Source organism: Bombina bombina, chromosome 1 (genome assembly GCF_027579735.1).
Source record: "Bombina bombina isolate aBomBom1 chromosome 1, aBomBom1.pri, whole genome shotgun sequence".
NCBI lineage: Eukaryota > Metazoa > Chordata > Amphibia > Anura > Bombinatoridae > Bombina > Bombina bombina.
Genome location: NC_069499.1, coordinates 1,228,497,300 through 1,228,525,200, shown reverse-complemented (window position 1 = coordinate 1,228,525,200; position 27,901 = coordinate 1,228,497,300). Strand labels below are relative to the sequence as shown.

The following is a 27,901-nucleotide window of genomic DNA, read 5'->3' as shown; positions in this document are numbered from 1 at the left end:
ATACTCTCTCACTCACCCCACTCTCTCACTCACTCACTCACTCACTCACTTCTTTCTCTCCTTTCTTCTCTCTCTCTCTCTCTCTCTCTCTCTCACACACACACTCTTTCTCCTTTCCCTCTTCTCTCTCTCTTTTCTCTCTCTCTCCAAACTGACAGTTACTATAAAGATACAGAGTGGAAATGGAAAAGAACAAGAGTATATGAGGTAAACCTGTGTTTGTTCTAAGAGGGTAATGCAGTTCTCTAAAGTAAAGGACAATAGAATTACATACTCACCTAGAGCATAATAAAAAGACAATGCAATAAAACTCAAAATTTTAAATAAACACATTTTTTTCCTGAGAATGTTTTTCGTTTGCCGGCCCCCTGTATCATGTGACAGCCAACAGCTAATCACAGACTCATATTTGTATACACTGTGAACTCTTGCAGATGCTCATCAAGAGCTGGTATCCCAGACATTGTGCATATAAAAATGTAATAATATAAGTAAATTAGAAAGTCTCTTAAAACCTCATGCTCTATTTCAATCCTGGCAGTTTAAGTTTGACATTAGTGCCCCTTTAATAATGTAGCTCTCCCAACTATCAAAGGTACCAACACCACCACATTTGTCAGTATGAATATTTAGCAAAATGAAATATGTGCTTCTTTCAGCTCTATGACTGACTGCTGGTGCTGATCAGTACTGCATAGTCCTGCTTATTAGACCATATACCCAGAAGCCCATAGTCCTGCTTATTAGACCATATACCCAGAAGCCCATAGTCCTGCTTATTAGACCATATACCCAGAAGCGGCAGCTGTCTGAAGTATCTGAACAGGATGAGCAGTTAGGTGGTTAAGGATGAAACAAGTAGTCTTATATCGAACATAATTACAGAGATATTTGATATTAAATAAGCCCCCCCCCCCAATCAAAATTTCAGACAAAAAAAAATAATTCAAGCTGATAGATATTTGTTGAATCAATTTAGTTCAAGTGTTTAAAATGTTAGATCTAACTTGCAAAGTTGGCAATAATAATAATATAATAGGAGCTTTTATGTGTTTAGTATGGGCTGTTAGCTCCCTTAAAGGGACAGTTCACCCAAAAACTTTCTCCCCTTTAAATTATTCCCAATGATCCTTTTTACCTGCTAGAGTGTATTAAATTGGTTGCAAGAAGCTCCTTTACTCATATTTCAGCATTTGAAATAGCTGATTTAGCTTGTGGTTTCCCAACCTATATTGAAAATTTTGATACTGGCGTATACGCTATTGAATAGCCTAAGTAAACACAGCCAGCAGAAGAGATTACACTCTCAGTGGGGGGCATGATAGTTAAGTAATAAAATGATAATTTTCCATTGTTCTCTCTATGTATTGAGCTTTAGTTTTCCAGACAAATATAAGATAAGGAAGCAAGTCTGTGTACATAAAAGTGATAACATAATGAGATCTGATATTACCTGAAGCTCAACCCATTGTAATAGGCTGTGGTTTCAAAGCACAAAACCAGCTACTTCAGATACACAAATAAACCCAAAAATGCAATTTCTCAAATACTTTATACTCTGCAGTTGGTATAACAAGTCATTTAAAATACATTTATGGAAAAACAATTTTACAGTGTACTGTCCCTTTAATAACAATTGGACAAAAAGTTATATAATGTAATAGTTGTTTATTAGTTCAGGTATGATCAGTCCGTTCTTTTGTTAGACCCAATACAATTACAGAGATATCCACTTAAAATCTAACATATATACTGAGATATTAGGTATTAAGGGCTAGATTACAAGTGGAGCTCTAAATATTGATTTAGTGAAATCGATATTTGTGCTCCACTGTGTAATACCAGTGCACGCATGTTCAGAAGCTAAGCGCATAGAATGGGGTAAGTAGCACAGCGATTGTAGCAAATATAAATATATACGTAAATACTTATATACATATATATTATGTGTTAATATGTATTTATATATATATATTATATATATATATATATATATATATATATATATATTAACACATAAAAATATCTGTATATAAGCATTTACATATATATTTACTGGGAACACACAGTTCCCATAGACAGCAATGTAAAGGCACTTTTCCGTGCTGTTTTTTTTTATAACACCCCAGTCCTGCCAACTTTACCTCCAAAATACTGCCTAGTGCAGTTATTTTATTAAAAAATATAAAGATGCTGCTATCTTTGTTTTTAAATAAAATACACTACACTGTATTTTGGGGGCATTTGGGGCGCATTTATAAAATTAACCAGAGATCTGATATCTGGTTAATTTCATAAGCGCTAATTGCAATAACCAGCTATTTGTAATGGCTGGTTAATTATCGCGCGCTGAGGTTCCCATGATATTATTATTAATACCACCTTTTGCAAGTTAGGTCTAACATTTTAAACACTTGAACTAAACTGATCTAACAAATATCTATCCGCCTGAATGATTTTTTTTGTCTGAAATCTTGATTTTGGGGGCCTGCCCCCCTAATTTAGTATATAATATCTCTGTAATTATGCTAGATCTAACAAATCAACAGACCGATCATACCCGATCTAACAAATATCTATCAAATTAAATAACTTTTGAGCCAGTTTTTGTTAAGGGGGAGCTAATGACGGGTTAGCCCCTCTCCAATAATTGTTAATACCAGCTTTACCTTGTTAGCTCTAACGTAATAAACACTTGATCAAACCTGATCTAACAAATATCTATTAGCCTGAATTATTTTTTGCCTGAAATTTTGATTTGGGGGGCCACTCCCCCCATAATTTAATACCTAATGTCTTGTAATTATGATAGATCTAACAAAACAAATAGCTGATCATATCAAATTAAATCAGGGGGGCTGATGACGGGTTAATGTCCCCTCCAAATAATTGTTGATACCGATCCTTGTATGCTAGATAACGAAAACAACAATTGATCAAACCTGATCTAACAAAGATCTAACCAACTGAATGAAGTTTGTTTTAAAATTTTAATTTGGGGGGCTAACCCGGCTGAGGTTAATCCACAGCAATATGGGAGTAGTTCATTATAGCATGCGTCTGAAGGCCTGTGGAAGTAATATTCATATACTGGTCCTTTTGGCTTCAGTATAAAGATAGTGTTTAACATACACCAGCAATATTTCATAATGGAAAAATTAGTATTTTAAAAAATCCATAAAAACGTATTGTTTTTAATGACATGGCATCTAAAGTGTCACAAAATGGTTCTTCATGGGGAATTGATTGCCTCTAACACTGCAGTTTGCCAGAAGGTAAGAAACAGTGTTGTTGCATTCGCTGTCACAGTAGATCAAGTCTCCATACGTAGAAAACGCTTGATCAGACCTACATAATAGTGTTTCTAACACTATAAGCTGCTTTCTGTGTTAGTTACTGATACACTAGTTATCTTAAATATAAAAGAGCTCTGATAATTAATCTGAGGATTTATTGCAGACAGGAAACAAGCAGATTGGGTGGGCCGAGGAACTGCTATCTGCCAGCACTTTCTGTGTCTGGGCTTCTGTGGGAATAAATTACCAGTGCAGTAATAGTCATGAGAGAGCATTGTAAATTCCCCTTCATGCTCGGGTACAGTGCAGGGTATGCCACCTCCCACAGCTGTGCTGGCTTCGTTCAGAATGTAATTCTTACTCTGAGGAAACACAGACATAACAACCTTATTTGGGAAAGTTTTGGCTTTTATATCATAACCGGCTGCTGTGTATGAATGATAGGGGGTGAAAGGCAGAAAAGTATAAAGGGAGGTGGGTTCAGTTTATCTCTGATTGTTTCTTCGTTTTGTGTGTCTGTGTTGTGTGTCTGTGTGAGCTAGAACAACTACTATTTGACATTTCACAGCTGAACTCTAGGATTGGTGCAAATATTAAAAATGACTAGTAAGTAACTACATCTGCTCATTTATTTTAATTTTATTTTTTTGTTACCACCTCACTAAATGTTCCACCTTTCACATCTATTTGCTGTTTTCCCCCTTTTGTGCCCCCAAACCCTCCTCTTAAAGGGATAGTCACCCTTTAAGAACTGTGGTAGGTTATATACTACAGCCTAAGAAATTTTTCACAATTATGACAGGTTTTGATTAAAGTATAATTCCTGTTTTTTTATGTACCATCAAATGTTATTTGTGTATGCATTTGTATATTCAAGTAGAGCTTTCTATTGACATATTACATTTAAACAATCTAAATATTTACAAATTAATTGCAATGTTTGTAAAATAAAACAACAATCAATGTCTGATTTTTTACTTATTAAATCTGGAAAAAAATATACTAAATATAGAATTAAATACACACATATGCACAGAAGCAAACATAATTTAAAATTAATATTACTCATAACAGGGAATGCTTGTATGTTAAAGTTAAAAGAGTCAAATATAACCAGTTTCTAGGATAGTTATTTGAACAAAATAAACTTTATTCATCATGTGTCACAGTTCAGATTCTACTTTCAGAGGCACAAACATTCATGCCTTAGGTTACATGTTGCAAATTGCAACATCCCATTTGTCTTATTCCATCTAAAGCCAGTGACATTATCACCTGCAAATGTAGAGCTAGACTCTCTGACTCTGCATGGGTTTCCACGGCTGTAAAATGGTGTGGTGAGGTTAAATATTTCAGCAGCGACCTGGCTGTTGTGACTCACCCTGCCACTGAATCATAAACGCAAGATTAGGCTTGATCTGTCACTACATTCCTTGCCTGATCATCATCACGCATAAAAGAATTCCTACATTTCACAACACAAGCACAGCGTCCTGCAGGAATGCTTAATCACTGTCACATCTAACAAAGAACTAAAACAAAGTTAAGCCATAGGCAACTACTGGTCACAAACAAATAATTGCTAAAAAAAATACATATTGAAGCAGATGCTTAAAGGGACATTCCAGCCAAATTTGGAATCCACATGGATGCATTTCATTTTCATTTGAACAGAAGTATTTTTGTAATAAACATGTATTTGCTAAACTGCTTCTAATAAATCCTATAGTTGTTTCAAGTGTATTTAAGTATGCACAGTGCATCAGCATTTTAAACACAGCACTTGCTCAGAGAGCCTAAGGTGCTTATACTATCTGGTAATTACTCAATTTGTCAATTGCTGACACGATAATAGCCCCAATGGTGCTCTGAGCAGCTGTAGTATTTAAAATGCTGGTGCTCTGATAATATATAGCTATGCTTCACATGCACGTGCAGAGAAAAATGCTATCACACGAAAAACATTGATAACTTTTACTAGAAACATTTTTGTCAGTACATGTACACTGCAAATATGTTTATATTCAAAGATGTAATTTATCTATGTGCATTTAAATTTTGACTGGAATGTCCCTTTAATACAAGGTTTATAAAGACTATCCTTTCTTTTCATTTATAATTATTATTATTATCATTTATTTGTATAGCGCCGCCAAATTCCGTAGCGCTGGGTACAATGATCGGAGTATACAATGACAAGGATTTGTGATAAAATACAAAACATAACAAAACTAAACAAATCTAGCACAGGAGGAAGAGGGCCCTGCTCCGGAGAGCTCACAGTCTATAGGTTTAGGGTGCAGAGACATAAGGTTGGGGTAACTTGTTACATCGGTTGTATTTGCAGCAGTGAGTCAGGCAGTTCATGTACATGTATTAGTTTGGTTCGGATGCGGGATGGAGGAGAGATGGTAAGCCTCTCTGAATAGGTGGGTTTTCAAGGATCGTCTGAAGCTATACAAGGTTGGAGACAATCTAATGGAGCGGGGTAGAGAGTTCCAGAGGACAGGAGCAACACGTGCGAAGTCTTGGAGGCGGGAGTGGGATGTAGAGATAACAGGAGTGGAGAGACATAGGTCAGAGGTTGATCAAAGAGGATGGGATGGGGAATATTTCACGATGAGAGAGGAAATAAAGTTGGGAGTTAGACTGTTGAGTGCTTTGTAGGTTAGGGCTAATACTTTAAATTGTGTTCTGGAGTGTATGGGGAGCCAATGTAGAGACTGGCAGAGCTGAGCAGCTGATGTAGATCATCGACTTAGGTGGATGAGTCTAGCAGAAGCATTCATAATAGATTGAAGGGAGGAGAGGTGGTGTTTTGGAAGGCCATTTAGGAGTAGATTGCAATAATCAATGCGTGACAGGATGAGGGAATGAATAAGTATTTTTGTAGTTTTTTGAGTAAGGAAGGAACGAATTCTGGAAATGTTGCGTAGGTGTGATTTGGTAAGCGTTTGTATATGTGGGTTGAATGTGAGTTCTGAGTCTAGTGTGACCCCAAGGCAGCAGACCTGGGGTGAGGTGTTGAGAATAGAGTCTCCAACCATCAGAGAAATGTCAGGTGTCGGATGTCTCGAAGAGGGGGGGATAAGAAGCAACTCAGTTTTGGACAGATTGAGTTGGAGGTAGTGTGAAGACATCCAAGAGAAAATTGCAGAGAGGCAGTCAGAAATCTGGTTGAGTAAAGAGGGAGAGATATCAGGAGAGGAAAGATAGATTTGGGTATCATCAGCATATAAGTGGTACTGGAATCCAAAGGATTCTATAAGTTTTCCAAGGCAGAATGTATAAAGAGAGAAAAGCAAGGGGCCCAAGACAGAGCCTTGCGGTACTCCAACTGAGAGAGGCATAGGATCACAAGATATGTTGTTAAAGGAAACTGAAAACGAGCGGTTTGAAAGATATGATGCAAACCAGGAGAGGGCTGTGTCTCGGATGCCAAATGAATGTAGTATTTTTAGGAGGAGAGGATGGTCAACTGTGTCAAAAGCTGCAGACAGGTCAAGAAGAATTAGTAAGGAGTAATGGCCTTTTGCTTTTGCTGATAACAGGTAATTTGTTACTTTAGCAAGAGCGGTTTCTGTTGAGTGTTTAGTGGATCAAGTAAGGAGTTATTTGTGAGAAATTGAGTTAGCCGATTATAGACCAGTCATTCCAATAATTTTGAAGCAAAGGGAAGTAAGGAGACCGGTCGATAGTTAGAAGGTGTGGAGGGGTCAAGCGAGGGCTTTTTTAGGATTGGTATGATTGACGCATGCTTGAATGTGTCAGGAAATGTGCCAGCAGTGAGAGATTGGTTAAAGAGATGAGTTAGGGTAGGGGTTAATGAAGCAGAGAGAGATGGAAAAAGTTGTGAAGGAATAGGGTCAAGTGGGCAGGTTGTGAGATGAGCCAAGGATAGGAGTGCAGAGACTTCTTCCTCTGTTACAGGAGGGAAGTAGCATAGATTTTTGTTAATATAAGGGGTGGGTAGGATCGCTGGGTTTGCAGGGTGCGAGGTGCAGATCTCTTTTCTAATGGTGTCAATTTTATTTTTGAAGTGATCAGCAATAATTTGAGCAGTGAGGTTGGTAGTGGGCGGGGGGGCAGGCGGACGTAGAAGGGAGTTAAAGGTTGAGAACTGTTTTCTGGGGTTGGATGCGTTAGATGACACAAGGAAGGAGAAATAGACTTGTTTGGCCAGGCTGAGCGCAGAGTTGTAGGACTTAAGGGTGAATTTATAATGTTGGAAATCAGCAAAGGTGCGTGATTTCCTCCACTGCCGTTCAGCAGCCCGTGAGCATCGCTGAAGATATCTGGTCTGTTTAGTGTGCCACGGTTGCCGTTGAGTGATTGATGTACGTCGAAGAGTGGAGGGTGCAGTTTTGTCAAGTGTTGATTTTAGTGCCGAATTATACTGTAGAGTCATGAGGTTTGGACAAGAGAGGGATGAAAATGAAATGTCAGAGAGCAGAGGACTCAGTTGAGTGGAAAAGTCTGTGAGATCCAAGTCATTTAAATTCCTGTGAGGTAGCAGTTTTTTGGGGGCTTGCAAAGATGTAGCAGGTAGAGTACGAGAGAAAGTTAATAGATGGTAGTCAGAGAGAGGAAAGGGGAAGTTAAGGGAGTTGGAAACAGCACAGAGATTTGTGAAGACCAGGTCTATGGGGTTGCCTTCACAGTGTGTTGGAGATGTTGTCCACTGGGACAGGCCTAAAGAGGTGGTAAGGGATAGAAGTTTAGAGGCAGCAGGCGTGTTAGGCTTATCAAGGGGTATGTTGAAGTCGCCTAAGATGAGAGAAGGGACATTAGAATAGAGAAAATGTGGAAGCCAGGCTTCAAAGTGGTCCATAAATTGTGATGCTGGGCCAGGGGGCCGATAGATAACTGCAACACGAAGAGCTATAGGGGAGAAGAGGCGGATAGCGTGAACTTCAAAAGATGAGAAGGAAAGAGGGGGGGGGGGTGAAGGAATGCAGTGAAAGGTACTGTGTGGAGACAGGAGAATTCCTACTACTCCTCCTTGTTTGTCTCTAGGCCTGGGAGTGTGACTGAAGTGCAGGCCGCCATAGGACAGAGAGGCTACAGCAGTTGTGTTAGAGGAGGAAAGAAAAGTTTCAGTGAGGGCTAACAGGTTAAAGGACCAGTCAACACATTAGATTTGCATAATCAACAAATGCAAGATAACAAGACAATGCAATAGCACTTAGTCTGAACTTCAAATGAGTAGTAGATTTTTTGAACGTGAACGTGAAATAAATAGGTGGTGAATAGATGTAAGCTTATTGCTTCCCGAGCGTGCATTCCAAAGGACACACGAGAATTGGGGTGTACTAATAGAGGTGCAGTTAATGAGGTTTAGAGGGTTACAAGGTGTCATTTGGAGTAGTGATCTGAGGGAAGCAGAGGGTGGACCTGGGTTAGGCGAGACATCCCCAGCTGCAAGAAGAAGAAAGATGGGGAGTGAAAGGAGATAAGAATGTGTCTTATGTGAGTGTTTAAGTTTAGGATCAGTGAAGCATGGCTGGCTGAGGGATGTGAGATAGGAATAAAGTTCATGTGTGTTGTAGAGGGGGGAAGGTAGAAGAGAAGGAGAAATATGAATTTTCTGAGTGCTGTTTGTGAAAGGAAGAGCTGTGACTTTATAATAATATCAATTACATGTTTAAAGGTCAGACAAACTAGTAACAAACTAGTAATAAACTAGTTACAGTAATTAGGTTACATTTTCTCCAATATACATTTTTTTCTGTAATGTCATTGATCCAATAAATTCAGCGTTTGTCTCTTTTCAAAGTCTGGTGTATATGTCTGATCTAAACTACCAATGCTAGGCAGGAAACTGAAATAGTGAATTATATACCCTGTAAATGACAGGACTATGGTTTTCAAGTTTGACTGTTTGTTTTTCAGAAATGATAATATACTTTTAAAACTTATGTGACAATCCCTGATTTATTTTTTACATTTATGCTACACTAGAGATACATTTGTATGTTCCTGCGACACCCCACATACTAAACAAATGTAATAAAGTGATATAAAAAGAAAATATAGTGAACTAACAAGCAATGCTTGACAAATTTATATCAACTTGGGAGCCAGTCATTAAAAACCAGACAAGGACTTTCTGTATTGATTCATAGATAGTTATGGAATAATAAAAAAAAAAAAAAAAAAAAAAAAAAAAAAGGAACTGTGTTAAATGTATAACAATGTGATTCATGCCAAGCCTATAAAGGAATATTCCACATTTTTTTCCCTTATAAACCTTTCAGAGTAGATTTTTGGTTTATAGAAATATTATTTGATAAAGATTATCTTGGTTCATCACGTATTTTCTGTTATTGCATGATACTTAAAGGGACTCTGAACCCAATTTTTTTCTTTCGTGATTCAGATAGAGCATGACATTTTAAGCAACTTTCTCATTTGCTCCTATTATCAAATTTTCTTCATTCTCTTGGTATCTTTATTTGAAATGCAAGAATGTAAGTTTAGATGCCGGCCCATTTTTGGTGAACAACCTGGGTTGTTCTTGCTGATTGGTGGATAAATTCATCCACCAATAAAAAAGTGCTGTCCAGAGTACTGAACTAATAAAACAAGCTTAGATGCCTTCTTTTTCAAATAAAGATAGCAAGAGAACAAAGAAAAATTGATAATAGCCGTAAATTAAAAAGTTGTTTAAAATTGCATGCTCTATCTTAATCATAAAAGAAAAAATTTGGGTACAGTGTCCCTTTAATTGTATTAGAAACTAGCAGCTGGCATTGGGGTATTCCCTAATCCTTTTGAAAACTTTTGTAATTAACAGACCACTGACAACTTATTTTCAGGATGATTGAACAGCTCATAAAGGTTATGAGGCCCATTTATCAAGCTCTGTATGGTGCTTGGGGGCCCGTGTTTCTGGCGAGCTTGCTGCTCCATAACCCCGTCCGCCTGCTCTGAGCAGGCGGACAGAGATCGCCACAATTCAACCTGATCGAGTACTATCGGGTTGATTGACACCCCCTGCTTATGGCCGATTGGCCGCAAATCTGCAGGGGGCGGCATTGCACCAGCAGCTCACAAGAGCTGCTGGTGCAATGCTTAATATGGAGAGGGTATTGCTCTGCGCATTCAGCGAGGTCTGTCGGACCTGATCCACACTGTCGGAACAGGTTCAACAGACCTTTAATAAATAGGCCTCTATGTTTGCACCCAACCAGGTTGTTGCTGCCAATATCCAACAGGAGGTTATTCATTCAGTTGCCGTACTGTCAGCCCTATAGGCTTCTCTACTTATAGCCTTGGATCCTAGACTTTAAGGGGGTGCCGGGGGTGCATGTTCTGTGTAGCAGATGAGGTGGGCAGAACAGCAACAGATTATCTGTACCCCCTGTCAGTTAAAAAAGGAGAAATAAAAGCTGTCGGGGTCTTGTGGCTCAGACGAGCACTGATCACCCTGTGTAATCATAGCCTTTAAGAGACATTTCTATAAGTGGACAGTAGAATTTTCTGCAATGGTTTTTAACACAACTATTGTTTGGTGGCCATTCAAATCTAGTAAGCTTTATAGAAAAATTCTCATTGACAATAATAGTGAACTTTGTAGAAAAAAATATTGTCTAAACAACAACAAAAAAATTGTGAGAATCTCATTTTGAACTATACAGAGTACATGCACTGACCTCGCTTTAAAACTACGGGTCTCATGCCCCTTTAGGTAAAGGGTGATTGCTATAGAAGCACAAATCATCTGTCTACTAGATGATTTTCATGGTGTTATGGGCACTAATAGAGATTCTTACAGTTTAGGGGTAAAAGATCCAAGTGGCTGTTACCTGACTGATACATAAGTGTATGGAACAAAATCATGGTGGTGGAGTAGACCCTTCAATTGTCATAAAGCCATAAATTGTACATAAAGGCATAGGAGTATTTTTTAAAAAAGACAATGTACCTCTTTCATATAAATGGTCCTAAACCCATCCAACTGCCAAGAAATTGTCATAGCATTGAAAAAAAATCACAATATTTGTCCTTGTTGTATCTTGTGTGGGGAAATTGTTAATTTTTTAGATGTTTTTAAAATGTTGGAAAAGGCAGGAATTGGCCAAGGACTGGATCTGTGTGAAGTGTCACTCCCAAGGCATTGGGCTTTAGCGGTTGGGGTGGTAATGTTATTATCAACAGTTATAAAGAGTGGATCTGAAAGATAGTTAATGACACAAGTTAGCAAGGAGGGTGATAGGTATGGTGCAGAGATTAGATTTGGGTATCACCAGCATACAATAAATACTGGACTGGACTTTATTTAGGAAACTAAGGATGATGTGTAGATTTACAATTGAAGGGGGCAAAGAACAGAGCCCCAACAGAAAGTGGTTAAAGGGCAGAGGATGTGCCAGGGAATAATACATTAAAGGTACAAATAGACAGATAAGAGAAAAAACACAAAAGGACTGTGTCACAAATGCCAAAGGACTGGAGGGCTTGGAGCAAGAGAGGGTGGTCAACAGTATAAAAAGCTGAGTGCCATTTCATGGTATCTATAGAACAAAAATGCAGCTCTTTTGCCCCTGTTAATGAGGATGAAGTTTCTGCCCTTATACTGTCCTACCACCTCACTACCTGTCCCCTCGACCCCATCCCCTCACAGCTACTCCCCTCCCTCTCTTATATGGTATATTTCCCTCATCTCTAAAACATGCACTGGTCACACCTATCCTCAAAAAACCTTCCCTTGATCCAACCTCCCCTTCCAATTACAGCCCTATTTCCCTACTCCCTCTTGCCTCAAAGCTCCTCAAAAAGCTAGTTTACGCATGTCTATCCCATTTCCTGTCTTTCTCACATCTCATCTTGGATGTCCTCTCACTACCTTAAGCTAAATCTCTCCAAAACTGAACTCCTTATTTTTCCCCCTTCTTCCAATGTCTCCACCCCCAAAATTTCTATAACTGTTGATAATTCCATCATTACCCCTACCCCGCACGCCCGATGTCTTGGGGTCACACTTCAGTCCTTGGCTAAAGCCTGCCACTTCCACCTTAAAAACATTGCTAAAATTAGACATTTCCTTACACAAGATAAAACCAAGATTTTAATCCACTCTCTCATCCTTTCCCGCCTCGACTACTGCAATTCCGTCCTCTCTGGTCTACCTAGCTGCAGCATAGCTCCTTTACAATCCATTATGAATGCCTCTGCCAGGCTCATCTTCCTTACTCGTCGCTCTTCATCTGCTGCACCTCTCTGCCATTCCCTTCACTGGCTTCCTCTTGCCTCTAGGATTAAACATAAAATCCTCACCCTGACATATAAAGCTCTCAACTGCACTGCTCCCCCCTACATCTCAGAACCTGTCTCTAGATACTCTCCCTCCCATCCCCTTCGATCAGCTCAGGATCTCCTCCTCTCCTGCTCTCTTGTTACTTCCTCACATTCACGTTTACAGGACTTCTCCAGACTGGCCCCATCTTGTGGAATTCCCTGCCTCGCTCCATAAGACTCTCCCCTAGTTTTAACAGCTTCAAGCACTCCCTAAAAACTCTACTATTCAGGGATGCATACAACCAACACTAACCTTTCCTAACGCCATTGCTTTCCCCTTGAACCCCTTAGATTGTAAGCCTATGGGCCCAGCTGTTTACAGATCGCTTCATAAGAGCCGACTACAACAGTGAAACTCTCGGCAATGCCCTCTACCCACTTGACCCCTACAAAAGCTATCCTGTATACCGACTATGTTTACAGCGCTGCAGAATCTGTTGGCGCTCTACAAATACCTGATAATAATAATAATGATAATAATGAATCATTGCAGAAAGTTCGTTACTGCTTCTTGTAATTCTGTTTCTATGCCAAGGAGTCAGGCTGTGCATACATTGCTAAAATGAGCTGAGCCACCACTCTCTGAAACCATAATTATGTGTAGTTTTAAAATGTATCTATTCTATGATTGGATGGTTTACTCCCAATGTCTTTCTCAAAATAGGTGGTGCAAAAAAAAAAAAAAAGAATAAAATGTTTTTTTGTTCACTGTATTTAATTAGCAGAAGCAGACTGGCAGATTTTTTATATTTTAGTATTCTACACAGTTTAGTTGTTATAGGCAGGGCAGATGCTACCCTGCCGACCCGTCCTTGACTGTGTGCCCACTGCCCATATAGACAATGATAGTTAAAATAATTAATTATGCAAAATTAAGCTTTTATCATTTTGAAAGTGTATAACGTAAAAAAAAAAATCCAATTCACTTCTATTCAAAAAGACATGCTGAATAACCAGTGTTGTATTTTGACATGTATTTAAAAAGAAATGCAGGGAAAATACAGTGCTAATATCTGCTCGTATGGCAGCGAGTTTTCAAGCATTGCTTGAAAAAAACAAGCTTAAAAACAGCACTTGAACAACACAAGCAGAGAAATTGGGCTGTTTTTATGTTGTGGGGGTTTTATTTTAGAGGTTTTTTATTTTAAAGGAATACTAAACCCAATTTTTTTTCTTTAATGATTCAGATAGAGCATGCAATTTTAAGCAACTTTCTTATTTACTCCTATTATCATTTTTTTTCCGTTCTCTTGCTATCTTTATTTGAAAAGCAGGAATGCAAAGCTTAGGAGCCAGCCCATTTTTGCTTCAGCACCTGGTTTATGCTTGCTTATTGGTGGCTAAGTGTAGTAAAACTATAAGGCAGCAGTGTTTGCAACAAAATTTGTAACAATATTATGTATAACTATAGTGCTTAAGACACATACACACAATGGGGTCCATTTAGCATTGTGCGGACAGACATGATCCGCTACAGAGAACCATGTCCGCTGCATATCGATAAATGCCGACAGCATATGCTTTCGGCATTTATCATTGCACCAGCAGATCTTGTGAACTGCTGGTGCAACGCCGCCCCCTGCAGATTGGCGGCCAATCGGCCGCCAGCAGGGAGTGTCAATCAACCCGATCGGGTTGATTTTCGGCAATGTCTGTCCGCCGCCTCAGAGCAGGCGGACAGGTTATGGAGCAGCGGTCTTTAGAACTGAAGGCTCACCAGAAACAAAAGGCATCAAGTTCTATTCGGAGCTTGATAAATAGACCCCCTCCTAGTATGCTCGATTAACAGAAGTCAATTTTAAAATTTTCTAAAAATGTGTGTTCTTGTCCCAAATTTGATGAAGATTGTGAGTTATGGGGATTTTTGATGATAGTTTACCTCCTTGCCTGTTAGTATAAACGGTACTAAATAGGTTAAGAACCTTCATATTCAAAATCTTCTGTTTTGTGAGGGATGTGTGTCATTAGTACACTAAAATATTTTCAGTTCCTGCCAGTCTGTGATATTAAGGAAACAGTCTGCCTCATTTAACAATTGTTCTCAGGTTAAAGCCCAGCACCTGACCCCAAATGTGCCACAGTAAGCGTAACTGTCATTCATGGTTCCAGCTGGGCTTGGTTCCAGTTGTGAACCAACTTGACCCCCTCCCTTCCAAAATACACCAGAAACACCAACAAAACAATAAGTCAGGAGATGAAATGCTGCTTATGCTTATTCTCTTTTTGTTACCCTTTATTGTACGGACATATTGTCTTTGTATTTCCACAAGTAGCAATTAATCAGACCTCAAAACAGTTGACATTTCAGATGTATTTAGTTTTGTAAGAGGGTAATTGAGCATATAAAACATTTAATATTTACAAGTTTGGATGTAGACAAAGAATTAATACTGACAATTAAATAATGCTTTAAATCAAGAGTTATTCAGAAGGTCCAATCTCATATAAGATTTTGTTTCTTTCTTAAGGCTATTATAAGCCACCCAAGGAAATATACATATACACATACACGCACATATACTTATACACATACATATGTACACACACATGCACATATACTTATACACATACATATGTACACACACGCACATATACTTATACACATACATATGTACACACACGCACATATACTTATACACATACATATGTACACACACATGCACATATACTTATACACATACATATGTACACACACGCACATATACTTATACACATACATATGTACACACACGCACATATACTTATACACATACATATGTACACACACGCACATATATTTATACACATACATATGTACACACACGCACATATACTTATACACATACATATGTACACACACATGCACATATACTTATACACATACATATGTACACACATGCACATATACTTATACACATACATATGTACACACACATGCACATATACTTACACACATACATATGTACACACACGCACATATACTTATACACATACATATGTACACACACGCACATATACTTATACACATACATATGTACACACACACGCACATATACTTATACACATACATATGTACAAAACACGCACATATACTTATACACATACATATGTACATACACGCACATATACTTATACACATACATATGTACACACACGCACATATACTTATACACATACATATGTACACACACGCACATATACTTATACACATACATATGTACACACACACGCACATATACTTATACACATACATATGTACACACACGCACATATACTTATACACATACATATGTACACACACACACACATATACTTATACACATACATATGTACACACACACGCACATATACTTATACACATACATATGTACACACACGCACATATACTTATACACATACATATGTACACACACGCACATATACTTATACACATACATATGTACACACACGCACATATACTTATACACATACATATGTACACACACGCACATATACTTATACACATACATATGTACACACACATGCACATATACTTATACACATACATATGTACACACACGCACATATACTTATACACATACATATGTACACACACGCACATATACTTATACACATACATATGTACACACAGGCACATATACTTATACACATACATATGTACACACAGGCACATATACTTATACACATACATATGTACACACACGCACATATACTTATACACATACATATGTACACACACATGCACATATACTTTTACACATACATATGTACACACACACGCACATATACTTATACACATACATATGTACACACACACGCACATATACTTATACACATACATATGTACACACACGCACATATACTTATACACATACATATGTACACACACATGCACATATACTTATACACATACATATGTACACACACGCACATATACTTATATACATACATATGTACACACACATGCACATATACTTATACACATACATATGTACACACACGCACATATACTTATACACATACATATGTACACACATGCACATATACTTATACACATACATATGTACACACACATGCACATATACTTATACACATACATTTGTACACACACGCACATATACTTATACACATACATATGTACACACACGCACATATACTTATACACATACATATGTACACACACGCACATATACTTATACACATACATATGTACACACACGCACATATACTTATACACATACATATGTAAACACACGCACATATACTTATACACATACAAATCCAACACCTTGTCATATACCATATGACTAAATCAGTGTTAAAACACTTTTCTTAAAAGGATAGGAAGGTCAAAATTAATCTTGCATGATTCAAATAGAGCATGTAATTTTAAGACATTTCTAATATTCACTTATATTTTCAAATGTGCGTTGTTCTTTTAGTATCCCTTGTTAAAAAAATACACACATATCCTACACTAGTGGGAGCTAGCTGCTGATTTGTGTCTGCACACATTTGTCTCTTGTGGTTGGCTCACTAGATGTGTTCAGCTAGCTGCCAATGTTCCTTCAGCAAAGGATAACAAGTGAATAAAGCAAATTTTAATTAGAAAGTTGATTCAATTTGTTTGTTCATACGAATCATGAATTACACTTTGGGGCTTCCTGTCCCTTTAATAATAATAATAATAATAATAATAATAATAATAAAAAAATAATAATAAAAAATAATAATAATAATATATATATATATATATATATATATACACCGGTATATATAATTGAATATGTATACATGTGCATGAGATGCTTTTACTTTGCTATAATAGTAATAGTTGGTTTAGTTAGTCTAAAAATAATTGATTGTTACTGTCATTTTTTTCAAGACATGGGTGACTATAGTCACCAACACAGCCTGCATTTATACTTTCTAAAATCAATGTCCCATAAAGTTAAAAATCTGTTCTCTAAGGGGCCGAATTATCAAGCTCCGAATGGAGCTTGATGCCCCTTGTTTCCCGCGAGTCTTCAGGCTGCTCCATAACTTGTCAACTCTGAGGCCGCAGACAGAAATCAACCCGATTGTAAGAATCAGTGGGTGTTGTGAGGAATTATGTTTCAGAAACCACTCAGTCTCACAAAATGTCGGGGCTGTTAATTCACAATCCCCTGTTCTGATCCTAGACTGAGGGCCCGGTATGGTTTAGGTTATAGATTACCAGGGTTGCAAGTGTATATCAAAGTGAATATTAGGTGTTAGTGGAAACCACAACTTTTCACTTGCAATGTGTGGAATCAACAATGAAACACTTGGCCTGTGTGTACAAGCAGGCGAAACGATACAAATAAGCAAAGTATCTTAGCACAAAACTTCTGGCAGTCTTTATATTCAGTCAACAATTGTGTGCATACTTAGAGCTGTAGTAACGATAGTGCAATATATAACTTGACTCTTATGTACGATACCTGGTATCAGCAGATCTCCAGCGGTATGTGCTGCTCACATGAAGAGGTTACCTGAAGTCCGGTATCGCCAAACCGGAAGTGCAGGGAGGCTGCATAGGAGCCGAAGTGCTGACAGGCAGATCTGTGAGAAGCTGGGTTGCGGTGACCAGGATAGCGATTACCTTGGAGGTGAGAGTGCTTGCTCTGGACACAAGCAGCTTGTGAAGAAAGGTGCAGGTTCCAAATCCAGCAGGAACGTTAGGTGGAGAGGCTCCTAATTGATGCTGCTTAGGGAGAGGCGGTGAGCGAATAGTTCAGCAGCTGTGCACTGACTGAGGGAAGTCAGCTGACAGAAACAAATTACAGAGCACAGGATCTTGTTAGGAGGAGCCTTATAAAGGGTAAAACTGGGATTTAAAGAGACAGTCAGAGAGACAATATAACAGACATGACAGAACCCCCACCAAGGAGTCACTCTGAGGCTCAAGGTCTAGGGCGATCGGGATTCCTCCGATGGAAGAGGGAAACCAACCTCGGAGCTGTAAGATTGGTCAACGGCTCCCACGAATCTTCGTCATGCGAAAAGCCTTTCCAATGGATGAGGTACTGAAGCTCATTTCGATGGAACATAGAATCCAAAATCTCCTGTATCTCATACTCCGGATTCAAGATGTCGGTAGGTGGGGGAGCACAACTAGAAAGTGGAGGACCCTCAACAGTAGAAGGTTTGAGTAGGGAGACATGAAATGTAGGGTGCACCGGAATGGTGTCAGGTAATTCCAAGGTGACAGCGTTGGGATTAATAATCCGAGATATTTTAAAAGGACCAATATAGAGTGCAGCTAGTTTCTTGGTAGGAACTTTCAGGTTTTGGTGTTTCGTAGATAACCAAACCATATCTCCTACCATGTAGGTAGGAGGCTGTCTCCTGTGTAAATCATAAAATGACTTCTGTCGTTGCTGTGAAGACTTGAGGTTATCCTGAATGATACGGAAATGTTGGGCTAATTCATTAACGGTATCATTGACTAAAGGAGAAAGAGTCTCCTCTCTGGGATATAAGTGGAACCTGGGGTGGAAACCATAGTTAGCAAAAAATGGTGATACTTTCGTAGACGTATTAAGAGAATTTTTTAAAGCAAATTCAGCGGTGGGTAGTAAAGACAACCAATCATTTTGTAGGTATGAACAATGACAGCGTAAGTATTGCTCAAGGGTTTGATTTGTCCTCTCTGTTTGTCCATTTGTTTGTGGATGATAAGAAGAGCTGAGCCTGCGCTGTATTTTTAGGATGATACAGTTGTGTCCAAAACTTTGAGGTAAATTGAGAACCTCTGTCAGAGGTAATGGTATCCGGAAGCCCATGCAATCTGACGATATGAGAGAGAAATAATTTTGCTGTTTCGGAAGCCGTGGGTAATGAATGACAAGGTACAAAGTGAGCCATCTTGGAAAATAAATCCACAACCACCATTATACAATTGTGGTTATTGGAGCTAGGTAATTCTACCACAAAATTGTTAGCGATGTCTTTCCAAGGCCTGTCAGCTACTGGTAGAGATAAAAGGATCCCATATGGAGCTGCTTTGGAAGGTTTGTCCATAGCAAAAGTAGTGCATGCTTTGCATGCTTTTATATGCTTAACAACATCGGATGACATGGTGGACCACCAGAAATCCCTCTTTAGAAGATGTGTGGTTCTTCGTATTCCTGGATGTCCAGATATTATGGAATCATGGACAGACTGCAAGATCTCTTTACGGAGATTTGGGGGTATGTAGACCTTCCAGTGGTGGTAGTATAAGCCGTCTTTACATTTGTTAAGGAGGCCTATGGGTAATTCGGTGTCTTGTTCTTGAGAGAGACGAATGTCAGTAGAAAAATCAAAGGTTATTCCAACAAATCTACTATGGGAAATAATACTACCAGTTGTGATGGAATATGCAGGTCTGGGATCTTTCCTGGATAGAGAATCAGCTTTGCCATTTTTACTACCAGGCCTGTAAGTAATGAGAAAATCATAACGGCTAAAGAAAAGGCTCCATCTAATCTGACGGGCTGATAAGGTTATATGAATATGCTGTAACTCAGAGTCAAGTTATTATGTAAGAATCAGTGGGAGTTGTGAGGAATTAAGTTTCAGAAACCACTCAGTCTCACAAAATGTCGAGACTGAGGGCCCGGTATGGTTTAGGTTATAGATTACCAGGGTTGCAAGTGTATATCAAAGTGAATATTAGGTGTTAGTGGAAACCGCAACTTTTCACTTGCAATGTGTGGAATCAACAATGTAACACTTGGCCTGTGTGTACAAGCAGGCGAAACGATACAAATAAGCAAAGTATCTTAGCACAAAACTTCTGGCAGTCTTTATATTCAGTCAACAATTGTGTGCATACTTAGAGCTGTAGTAACGATAGTACAATATATAACTTGACTCTGAGTTACAGCATATTCATATATTCACCATGAGAGTATAAGAGAGCTCAGAGGTTTTACATGTAACTTCAAGTTAAATCTGTTCTTGTTTTAGTAAAAACGGATTAAGCATAGAAAGTCATTTACCTCCTTTTAGACACAAGTCCAAGTAGCTAGGAGGAGAGGCGTACTTATGTACGATACCTGGTATCAGCAGATCTCCAGCGGTATGTGCTGCTCACATGAAGAGGTTACCTGAAGTCCGGTATCGCCAAACCGGAAGTGCTGGGAGGCTGCGTAGGAGCCGAAGTGCTGACAGGCAGATCTGTGAGAAGCTGGGTTGCGGTGACCAGGATAGCGATTACCTTGGAGGTGAGAGTGCTTGCTCTGGACACAAGCGGCTTGTGAAGAAAGGTGCAGGTTCCAAATCCGCGCCAGAATTTTACTTTCAACTTCTAATACGAGCACTAATGTGGCTGCACATTCAGTTAGCACTCAAGCAAAATAAATAATTAGTGCAACACTTGTAATCTGGGTCTGAATAGGATTAAAGGAATGTAGGAAAGTTTATGGTCTTGACTTGCACTCCCTTATAACACAGAAACATTATATATATATAGTTATGTAGAAATAGGTGCACTCCCAGTCCTACTAACAAACAAGCTCCATATGCCAGGGTGCTAAGAGTAGTTGATAAAGCTGATAGACAAAGCACTCTCTGGTCTTATCAAGTGTACAACACAATTTTATTTAAAGTGACGTTTCGGGGTGTTCACACCTTCATCAGACCAACTTTATATATAAATACTGTATATATATATATATATATATATATATATATATATATATTTATATATAAAACCGAAGATTCTGTTTTAAAATTTTTAACCTAATTGTTGCCAGATGCAACATTCTGCTTTCATATAGATTTGACAATATAGTGACAGAGATTGGGAGGGTGAGGGGGTTTTAAACTTGTGGCAGGGAATGGTCATTAAAACAACCTTGACAACCTGCACTGTTTAACAGTGTGTGACTTCACCTTGAAAACGTTCCTCTTTTGCTCTGAGAATAAGAAAGCAAACTGATTACAGAGATCTCGGAACAAACAATGACGAAACATTTCTGAGTTGTTAATATTTAACAGCACTAAATGACTAGAGAGTTGGCAGAGGCAATTAAATAAGAGGAACACGAACATGTGAGCACGTAAGACCTTTATTGTGTAAAATCCAAGTAAACCTTTGTGTGTAAAACATACGTCCAATGACATGATGTACAGTATATTACAGGCAGTATAGGAGTACTGTATGGGCTCGATTTATCAAGCTGGGATGGACAGGGGTTTACATATTTGTTCCTATCCGCCCTAGCTCGCCTCTGGTGGGCAGCAATACACTGCCGGAATTTAAGATTTCACGTGCGATGGCATGCAATCCCACCCCTGCCCGCGCACAGCCAATCACATGCGGGCATGAGCTGTCAGTCTCCCTGGTCGGACGAAACCGGGGAGATTGAAATTCTCCACTTAAGAGGTGGAGAAGAGTCTAGGATGCAGCGGTCTAATGATAAATCGAGCCCTAAGTATATAAAAGCACACAGCTGCAGGCTGCTTGTAAGTAAGATCAAATAAATAATAAATGTCATTACAATTAAATAGTATCTAGCAGTATTTGCTTATTTATGACTGCAATTTGTAGAGCCTGCCCCAGTGTATTCAATATATGTGATCTGTGTGTATTTGTATAACAGTATATATATGTGTATTGGTCTTCTATGATATCTCTAGAACAGTGTACATAATATGCATAGGTCAGTGTGAATCTGTGTAACTATAAATATATAATTACGATGTGTGTGGGTTTACGTTTAGCTGTTAAAATGGTATCTATAATGTGCTGGTTTGTGTGCTTCTGTATAACAGTATATATACTGTGTGTGGCTCTGATTGTGTGTGTGTGTGTGTGTATATATATATATTTATATATATGTGTGTGTATATATACATATATATATATATATATATATATATATATAGGCCATTTGTGCGTTACTGTGCATTTATCTGCACAAAAAAATGAGTGTGTCTGTGTGCATCTGTGCAAAATATATATGTAGTATAGTGTGTGTGTGTTGTATGTGGAAAGTGACGTGTTTGTGTAATGTTTTAGATGTGTGTGTAATATTTTGGATGTGTGTGTGTGTGTTGTGGTAACTGGTTGTGAATATGTATGTGTGAGAAAGGAATGTGCTGTGTTTGTGTGTGTAATGTTTTGGATGTGTGTGTGTGTGTGTTGTGGTGACTAGTTGTGAATGTGTGTGGGTGATAAGAGGAATGTGTTGTGTTTGTGTGTGTAATGTCTTGGATGTGTGTGTATGTGTGTTGTGGTGACTGATGTGTGTGTGAAAGGAATGTACTGTGTGTGTGTAATGATTTGGATTTGTGTGTGTGTTGTGGTTACTGGTTGTGAGTATATTTGTATGAGAGAGGAATGTGCTGTGTTTGTGTGTGTAATGTTTTGGATGTATGTGTTGTAGTGACTGGCTGCGAATATGTGTGTGCGAAAAAGAGGAATGTGCAGTGTTTTTGTGTGTGTGTAATGTTTTAGATTTGTGTTTGTGTTGTGTTGACTGATTGTAAATAAGTGTGTGTGTGTGAGAGAGGAAAATGTACTTGTGTACTGTGTGTGCAATGTTTTGGGTTTGTGTGTGTGTTGTGGTGACATGTTGTGAACATGGGTGTGTGAGAGAGGAATGTGCTGTGTTTGTTATATAGTGTGTGTGTTGTATGTGGAAAGTGATGTGTTTGTGTAATGTTTTGGATGTGTGTGTAATATTTTGGATGTGTGTGTGTGTTGTATCTGTTTCTGCACGAGCCTTTAGGCTTCCCGGAAACAGGAGTTAAGAAGCAGCTGTCTTAAGACCGCTGCTCCTTAATTCGTATGCCGCCTCTGAGGCGGCGGACATCAATCCGCCTGATCGCATACGATCAGGTTGATTGACACTTCTTGCTATTGGCCGATTGGCCGCAAATCTGCAGGGGGCGGCATTGCACAAGCAGATCAACAGAACTGCTTGTGCAATGATAAATGCAATACAAATAGCAATGAACAGTCCAGCACAGCAGACCACTGCACGCCAACCAGGTCTCCACCACCAAGACCAGAAAGTAATCCAAAATCCAAAGAAGGAAGGCAGCAAATGTGGAGTATAAATGTTTATTAAGCACACAAAGCGCAACGTTTCGGGAGCTGACCTCCCTTAATCAAGTCACCACAACACACACACAAATCCAAAACATTGCACACACAGTACACAAGTGCTTAATAAACATTTATATCCACATTTGCTGCCTTCCTTCTTTGGATTTTGCAATGATAAATGCAGACAGCGTATGCTGTCGGCATTTATTGATGTCTGGCGGACATGATCGATACAGCGAAATCAGCCCCTATTTGTGTTTGTAATGTTTTGTATGTGTTGTGTGTGTGTTGTGGTGACTAGTGAATATGTGTGTGTGAGAAAAGAATGTGCTGTGTTTGTGTGTGTAATGTTTTGTATGTGTTGTGTGTGTGTTGTGGTGACTAGTGAATATGTGTGTGTGAGAAAAGAATGTGCTGTGTTTGTGTTTGTAATGTTTTGTATGTGTTGTGTGTGTGTTGTGGTGACTAGTGAATATGTGTGTGTGAGAAAAGAATGTGCTGTCTTTGTGTGTGTAATGTTTTGGATGTGTGTGTGTTGTGGTGACTGTATTTGTGTGTGTGTGTTTGTTGTGGTGACTGATGTGTGTGTGTGTGTGAGAGAAATGTACTGTGTTTGTGTGTGAAATGTTTTGGATGCGTGTGTGTTTGTGTTGTGGTGACTGGTTGTGAGTATGTTTGTGTGAGAGAGGAATGTGCTGTGTTTGTGTGTGTAATGTTTTGCATGTGTGTGTTGTGGTGACTAGCTGTGAATATGTGTGCATGAGAGAGGAATGTATTCTGGTTGTGTGTGCAATGTTTTGGATTTGTGTGTGTGTTGTGGTGACTGGTTGTGAATGTGTGTGTGAGAGGAATGTGCAGTATTTTTGTGTATGTAATGTTTTGGATTTGAGTTTGTGTTGTGGCGACTGGTTGGAAATATGTGTGTGTGTGTGTGTGTGTGTGTGAAAGAGAGAGAGAAAGAGAGAGAGGAATGTACTGTGTGTGAAATGTTTTGGATTTCTGTGTGTGTTGTGGTGACTGGTTGTAAATATGTGTGTGTGTGTGTGAGAGAGAGGGAGAAAGAGAGAGGAATGTACAGATTTCTGTGTGTGTTGTGGTGAATGGTTGTGAATATGTGTGTGTGAGAGAGGAATGTACTGTGTGTGAAATGTTTTGGATTTCTGTGTGTGTTGTGGTAACTGGTTGTAAATATGTGTGTGTGTGTGTGAGAGAGAGAGAGAGAAAGAGAGAGAGAGAGAGAGAGAGAGAGAGAGAGAGAAAGAGAGAGGAATGTACAGATTTCTGTGTGTGTTGTGGTGAATGGTTGTGAATATGTGTGTGTGAGAGAGGAATGTACTGTGTGTGAAATGTTTTGGATTTCTGTGTGTGTTGTGGTAACTGGTTGTAAATATGTGTGTGTGTGTGTGAGAGAGAGAGAGAGAAAGAGAGAGAGAGAGAGAGAGAGAGAGAGAGAGAGAGAGAGAGAAAGAGAGAGGAATGTACAGATTTCTGTGTGTGTTGTGGTGAATGGTTGTGAATATGTGTGTGTGAGAGAGGAATGTGTTGTGTCTTTGGGCCTATTTATTAATGTGCGAGCAGACATGATCCGATATTGCGGATCATGTCCGCTGCACATCGATAAATGCAGACAGCATACGCTGTCGGCATTTATCATTGCACCAGCAGTTCTTGTGAACTGATGGTGCAATGCCGCCCCCTGCAGATTCGCAGCCGATTAGCAGGGGGTGTCAATCAACCCAATCGTATTGGATCGGGTTGATTTCCGGCGATGTCTGTCCGCCGCCTCAGAGCAGACGGACAGGTTATGGAGCAGCGGACTTTAGCAACGGGCTCACCAGAAACACGGGGCATCAAGCTCCGTATGGAGCTTGATAAATAGGCTCCTTTGTGTGTGTAATGTTTTGGATAAGTGTGTGTGAAAGTGAGAGAGAGAGAGAGAGAGAGGAATGTGCTGTATTTGTGTTTGTAATGTTTTGTATGTGTTGTGTGTGTGTTGTGGTGACTAGTGAATATGTGTGTTAGAGAGAGGAACATGCTGTGTTTGTGTGTGTAATGTTTTGGATGTGTGTGTCTTTTGGTGACTGGTTGTGAATGTGTGTGTGAGAGAGGAATGTGTTGTGTCTGTGTGTGTTATGCGTTGTATGTGTGTTTGTGTGTGTTTGTGTTGTGGTGATTGGTTGTGAATATGTGTGTGTGTGTGTGACAGAGGAATGTGCTGTGTTTGTGTGTGTAATGTTTTGGATGTGTGTGTCTTGTGGTGACTGGTTGTGAATATGTGTGTGAGTGAAGAATATGTTGTATCTTTATGTGTGTAATGTTTTGTATGTGTGTGTTGTAGTGACTGGTTGTGAATAGGTGTGTGTGAGAGAGGAATGTGTTGTGTCTTTGTGTGTGTAATGTTTTGGATAAGTGTGTGTGAATGTGTGTGTGTGTGAGAGAGAGAGAGAGAGAGAGAGAGAGAGAGAGAGAGAGAGAGAGGAATGTTCTGTATTTGTGTTTTTAATGTTTTCTATGTGTTGTGTGTGTGTGTGTTGTGGTGACTAGTTGTGAATATGTGTGGGTGAGAGAGGAACGTGCTGTGTTTGTGTGTGTAATGTTTTGGATGTGTGTGTCTTTTGGTGACTGGTTGTGAATGTGTGTGCGAGAGAGGAATGTGTTGTGTCTTTGTGTGTGTTATGCTTTGTATGTGTGTTTATGTGTGATTGTGTTGTGGTAATTAGTTGTGAATATGTGTGTGTGAGAGAGGAATGTGTTGTGTTTGTGTGTGTAATGTTTTGGATGTGTGTGTCTTGTAGTGACTGGTTGTTAATATGTGTGTGAGAGAAGAATGTGTTGTGTGTGTAATGTTTTGGATGTGTGTGTGTGTGTTGTGGTGACTGGTTGTGAATATGTGTGTGTGCGAGAGGAATGTGCTGTGTTTGTGTGTGTAAAGTTTTGGATGTGTGTGTCTTGTGGTGACTGGTTGTGAATATGTGTGTGTGCGAGAGGAATGTGCTGTGTTTGTGTGTGTAAAGTTTTGGATGTGTGTGTCTTGTGGTGACTGGTTGTGAATATGTGTGTGAGAGAGGAATGTGTTGGCTGGCTGTGGATGGAAATATTTTCCCTTCTGCCCTTGCAAACAGAGATTAGAGAAGGAGGCTTTGAACTTGGGCACTCTGACCCTTGAATCTTAGCTGCAGGATACTTTACATTCCTTCTCCAGACTGTGTAATGGGTGGACATTTTAATCCCTGGACAATTAAACTATATAACTCATATTTCAAGTTTCTGGTGGATTTATGCTTTTCAATGAACTGTGTGAAAAGCTTAGGTTCTTTAGAGCTTCCATTATAAAATGCCCTTGGAAGAGTATTAGAGGGAATAAGCTACTGTATGTGGTCACTGAGGCAAGCTTCAGGTTGAAGAACTATGGATATGCTTTTAAAAACAAGAGACAGCTGGGTATTTTAAATGGTGGTTGCTAAAGAGCTGAAGTGTTCTAAAAATCTTATGTTATAGAAAACCTGATACAAATATTAATACAATATTTTTCATGAATGGAGTGCTTACTTGTTTTAGTAGATCTATGTTCCTTTTAGTTGATAAACCAATTGATATATAGTAGAATTCCATATGTTAAAGGGACACTACTGTAAAATTTATTTGCCTTTAATATATTTCCAATTACTAGTCATACCAGCTGCAGAGTATGGGAAATTGTTAACTTACCTTTATTTTTGTTTATAAAATAGAGGTTTGCTTATTGAAGCCACAACCCATTTACACTGGCTTAGCTTGCAGGGAGAACATACATTCCATTCTTCTCGTATCTTTCTACATCTACACAAAACATTTTAGTACCTATCTCTCCCACCACCACTGTTGCCTCTTGTCTACATAGCGTTGATATAAATAATACAGCAATATTCATATACACACAATTTAATAGACTCCAGCGGGTAAAATATCATTGAGAACACATTAAAGGGGAGAACATTTTACAGTACAATGTCCCTTTATTTATAACTATGTTCAAAACTGTTTCCATCCATAATCGTGATAATATAATCTATGCCTTTAAAGTGGGCAACCAGACTAAAGACGTTTTCATGGATTATGTGTGATTTAGAAATTTTAATTTTAGGTTGGTATTGTGCTGGGAAATCTGTTGCCCCCAAACACCCCACACCAACAATTTTAATATATATTTGTCTAATTTATTTCTCACAATCAGAGCCATCTAGGAGTCACATACCTACGTAAGACAACTAAGGATCATTGA

At 38.9% G+C, this 27,901-nt stretch overlaps 1 protein-coding gene across 1 annotated transcript in view; it reads left to right on the top strand.

Annotated features, from left to right (window-relative positions):
- BCAR1 (BCAR1 scaffold protein, Cas family member) overlaps nt 1-27,901 on the top strand; it is a 181,658-nt gene that overhangs the window by 21,191 nt on the left and 132,566 nt on the right. The gene's annotated exons all lie outside the window — the stretch shown is intronic.